Source organism: Lynx rufus, unplaced genomic scaffold (genome assembly GCF_022079265.1).
Source record: "Lynx rufus isolate CCGP_SWC_20201006 ecotype Redwood Valley unplaced genomic scaffold, mLynRuf1.p SCAF_2, whole genome shotgun sequence".
Lineage (NCBI taxonomy): Eukaryota > Metazoa > Chordata > Mammalia > Carnivora > Felidae > Lynx > Lynx rufus.
In genome coordinates, this window is record NW_025814834.1 from 118048221 (window position 1) to 118053453 (window position 5233).

General features: G+C 43.3%; 1 non-coding gene across 1 annotated transcript; it reads left to right on the forward strand.

Annotated features, from left to right (window-relative positions):
* Positions 1-1392: 1392 nt before the first annotated feature.
* On the forward strand, positions 1393-1556 carry LOC124516866 (U1 spliceosomal RNA). Its single transcript, XR_006963252.1, has one exon. It is a non-coding gene; the product is annotated as a U1 spliceosomal RNA (small nuclear RNA).
* The last annotated feature ends 3677 nt before the right edge of the window (positions 1557-5233 follow it).

Genomic DNA, 5233 nt, shown 5'->3' on the forward strand with positions numbered 1-5233 from the left:
CGTACTTAAAAACCAAGCCTCCTAAGTGCATCTAATGTTACATTAGTGAAGACTTTAACATATTAATGAAGGAGATGTAATTGTCTGGCAAGGGCAAGGGGGAAGGAGATGTAATTGTCTGGCAAGGGCAAGGGGGTTATGCTGGATGGGGCCTTGGGTTCCCTATCTCTGGTAAGGAATGCAGTGTCTTGGGACACCTGGGTGACTCAGTCAGTTAAGCATCTTGATTTCAGCTCAGGTCATGATCTCACAGTTTGTGGGATCAAGCTCTGAATCTGGCTCTGTGCTGACAGCGCTGAGCCTGCTTCAGATTCTCTCAACCTCTCTGCTTCTCCCCTGCTCATGTGCACCCAACCTTCAAAAAAAAAGGGGGGGGATGCAGGGTCTTACTTTTGAAATAGTAGTGGGAGTTTTATTGTCTCTGATATGGTTAGGCTACTTCGTAGCCTGGTAGAGACGGTTAGTTTTTGCACTCTTTTTTATTCATTCCTTTAAAATCCTTAACTACTGAAAATCTGGCATTTCTTTTTAATTCTGACGCCTTCTAGGAAGGTTTTTAAGAAGTGTGCTTACGCAAGTAGAGCCTGTAGGGCATCATAGATCACGGAAAACCGAGGGCCTAAAATGACTTCTCTTGTGTCACGAAAGCTACATCTAGGCTTTCTTCTTCTGGGGACCCTTAGCCCTTTCTGCTTACAGAATAACATGTGTTCCAGAAAAAGACTAGAAAAAGAAAATTCAAAACACTCTCCCACACCTAAAGGTTGACAGTGAAAGGAATGAAATCTTCCATGAATGAAACTGAACCTTCAAGAATGGAACAGGTTTCGCCACCCGTTGTGAAGCTTAATGAGTTTTAGTAGATATACTCAGTGTATATACACAGCTCTTTTGTAATCCTAACCGTTGCACTCTCCACCCAGAAAGGCATTGTTTGAAGAAAGGTGTACTGGCGTCAGCAGCCTGCCAGACAGATTTCCCACAAGCCCAAGGTTTCAAAACCCACGACCTCTGCCCCTGCGGGAAAAGAGGGACAGGCCCTTGTCTCTGCTCGCGCCCCCCCGCCCCCATTGACGGGCTGTGTGTCAGGGAGAAAGGAGGAAAGGGCAAGGGCGGGACGTGGGCGGGAGGGAAAGGAGCGTTCCCGTGACGTCACGGATAGGGCGTGTGCTATGTAAATAGGGGAGCGCAGGGGCTGATGTTTCGGCAACTGCCGCTTAAATAGCGTATGATCTCGCGTGCTGTGGGAGCTATTCCAGGACTTTTGGTTGCAAGTGCGTGTGCTGCGTGTGGCAAAGTCTTAGGGAGGCTCAGAGATGCGTGGACGGAAGTGACCGTGTGTAGAGAGTGTCAGGCGTGAGAGGGTGTAGTGGGGCGGAGGCGACGGAAGTCATACTTACCTGGCAGGGGAGATACCATGATCAGGAAGGTGGTTTTCCCAGGGCGAGGCTTATCCATTGCACTCGGGATGTGCTGACCTCTGCGATTTCCCCAAATGTGGGAAACTCGACTGCATAATTTGTGGTAGTGGGGGACTGCGTTCGCGCTCTCCCCTGAATTTTATGGTGTGAGAAACAGGTTTACTACGATCTTGCAGGTTTTTGGTTTGGGTTAAGCTATCCCGGGTTATGCGAGGTACAGTGTTTTCTGGGCATGTAATGGGTGATGTTTCAGTAAAGTTTACTTGGAGTTTCTTTTAGTGGTTTGGGTGGTGGATACAGTGTTGGTGTGAGTGTTCTCGCCGGTTTTAACTATCACGGTTTTCTTGGGAATATGCTCAGGTCACTTGCTTCGATTTGTATGTACTGGTTTGTTGTAGTTTTAACTGATTTATTTTTTTTGATCTGGAGTTTTTTCTTTTATTACTTTTTTAAGTATGAAATTTGTTGTCAAGTTGATTTCCATACAACACCCAGTGCTCATCCCAACAGGTCCCCTGCTCAATACCATCATCACCCACCCCCCATCAACCCTCAGTTTATTCTCAGTTTTTAAGAGGCTTTTATGTTTTGGCTCCCTCCCTCTCTAACCTCTTTTTTTTTTTTTTCTTTTTCCTCCCCCATGGTCTTCTAAGTTTCTCAGGTCTGTACGACTTATTTCACTTAGCATAATACTCTCCATCCTTGACTTTTAATCAGAGTGTACTGAGTTCCAAGAGGTCTTCTAAAAGCTTTCGGTTTTCTGAGGGCTTTCCTCATTCTCAAGTACTCTACTTGCTTCTTTGTGTAGTGGCACTCCAGTTTTCTCTTGTGGTCAGGATCAGTCATCCCACTCAGGAACTTTCTATTTGTTCCTTTTCTGTCGTGAAGAGCCCCAAATGGCCCGGGAGCAGTCTCAACGTACACTTTAACACAGCCATTATGGCATTTGTTGCTGAGAGCATTTCTCTCAGGAGCTGAGACTTCCAGGGCCCATAATTACAGAGGTGAGAGGGAAGCAAAACGTTTACTAGTGTATCCGCCACTCCCATTTTGACCACTTGATTCCCAGACCTGGGAGAAACAGCACCATATACTGGTTGCTGATATAGTGTATATATGTGAAATATCCAGATTCTCAAGGCATTGTCTTGTCATCCAGGTGGCAGCGAAACAATCTTCAAAAGCACATTCCGTTCCATCAGGCTACTTACTTCAGAGCAAATTTGGCGAGTGAGCGGGGGGCGGGGGCAGCAACTGTCACATGAGTTCTTGGTCAGAAGCAATGCTGTGTGGAATTCCAGGACATGGAACAGGCATTGAAAGTACACACAGATGATTGTTTTAAGCAGAACCACTGCAGGCAGAGAAGGCAAAACCATAATAAATGTATCTATTCCAGTGCCTCTCCCATGATGTAAAGGTCCTGTGTGAGCAACCTGTGACCCACCAGCCTGGCTGATACCTTCCCTTCTTTCCTACCGGGGACTGGTATTATATCAGGAGCTGAGTTGTTCTTTGGTATTGGCTGTTGGGCCCTCGGTAGTGCTGGTTACCATTCGCCATGGTGAGTGGAACCCATGTCGCTGAAACCATGCATAATCTGTATCTTTCCTTGTTTGTGGGTCCGTTGGGCAATCCTAGAACTTCTATTTGATTCTTTTTTATGATTTTTCACTTTTCGTGAGATTCTCTGTTAGAACACAGAGCACTCATTGACATTGTATATTCCTTTTGCTTTTCATATATATTATTTATATATAAAAATATATGTAAAATATATAATGTATACATTGTGTATGTATTTTCAAGTCTGCTAAATCTACTATTGGGACATCTGGGAGTTGGTTTCTCTTGACTGCTATTTTTTTAAAGTATGAGTTAAATGGGCTTCATCCTTTGTTTCTTTGTATGTCTAGTATTTTTTTTATTGCTTCAGCACACTTTGAAAGATACATTTTAGAGACTCCAGATTCTGGTATCTTCTTCCAGAGAGTATCAATTTGTTCTACCAAGCAATTTGATTACTAGCCTATGACGTTGAACTTGTGTAGGACTGGCTTTGTTTTATTTAGGTGGATCTTTGGAGAGTCCAGGGTGTTTCCAAAGTTCTCTAACTTGATATGACTCAACCTCGAAACCCTGTCTCCTCTGTTAATCTTATCAGGGCTTGGCTTTAATATTTGCTAGGGAGAGTCAAGAGTAAGCCTTACACTAGGGTGTGGTTTTCACACCTAAAACAGAGCATTTCTGGAGTATCAGCTGAATGCTCAAAGTGGTAGAGTTGTTAAGTTGTTAACAAGGCCTGAATTCCAGTGTTGACAGCACTGATCTCTAGGATCTATTCTGTTTTCCATCTTGTAGCATCTGTAATCTGGTAAGCCTTGGATAATAGCTCTCTGTACTTGAGCTGCCCTACACTCACCAAATGACCCACTGGGGACCCAACATGGACTTCTAAAAACTGGCATCTTCTGGTGCTCTGCTCTGATGATTCAGCTGCCCTAATTTTGATCTCTACCTTCTCAGCTCAGTGTGAAGACTGTGTTCTGCTGAGATTCCACCTTGCTGGAATCAGATCATTTCCCGAACCCTTTCTCAGGGAATCATAGTCTTGCCCTACTTCTGTCCAGTGTCTATAAACAGGTGTTTCACATATTTTGTCCATTATTATGGTTGTTTAAAGCAAGAAGACTAATCTGGTGATATTACTGTGTTATAGTTGTAGGTGCAAGTACTGAATTCTTGCCAGTGACTGTAAAATGAAGGATTTTAGCGGCACCTGGCTGGCTCAGTTGGTGGAGTAGGAGACTATTGATCTCTAGGTGGTAAGTTCGAGCCCCATGTTGGATGTAGAAATTACTTAAAAATAAAATCTTAAAAATAAAATGAAGGATTTTAGGGGTGCCTGGCTGGCTCAGTCAGTAGAGCATGTGACTCTTGATCTTGAGGTCATCAGTTTGAGCCCCATGTTGGTTGTAGAGATTACTTAAAAAAAATAAAATTAAAAAAAGTGCTTTAAAAAATTACAAAAGATAGAATGAAGGATTTTACATAGATTACTGATTTCTAAATAATTTTAATACTATTTTCCATGTTTACAAATGACCTAGCCCAAGGGTTTTCTTTTTACTTTATTAACAAATAATAAGAATGATCTGAGACTGCTGGACTCACTGTCAGCATGGTGACCCCACAGCACCGGAAGGAGATCTGGGCTAAGTATCCTGTTCTCTGAGCATATTCCCATGCTTTAACTTGAAGAGTGGCAGGATATGCCATTCCCAAATCTGCCACTTCAACATAAGGATTATTTTGAGCCAAAGGCACTTGGGAAACAGCAGGTGCAAGATAAGCACTCTGACCTCCCCATTCCTTCCTGAAAGCAGGAGAGAAAACTCATGTGAAAGGTGCCCTCCCCAGACCAGAAGGAAAGAAACATTCTTGTCATCTGAGACAGGAAGTCAGGACCCAGAGAAACATGGAAAGACCTTGTTAAAATAATTCGTGTCTCCCTTTAATCTTGCCATATATTTTGCTTTCCTTTGTTCAACCTAGTACAGAAACATGTAGGCCTACTCACTTCTTTGAATTTTCATTTTCCTGTTGGACCTTCCCATTGTATATGTAAATATCAGTGTGCTTTTCTCCTATTAATCTGCTTATGTCAACGTAATTCTCAGACCCATTTGGAGTCCCCAAGAGGGTAGAAAAAAAGTTTTGCCTCGCCTACAGACTCTCCTAGGACCATAAAAGAGAGGATTAGCAAAAGGCCAACTGTAAGGTGCTGGATCTGGTCCTGGTAGAGGGAACAT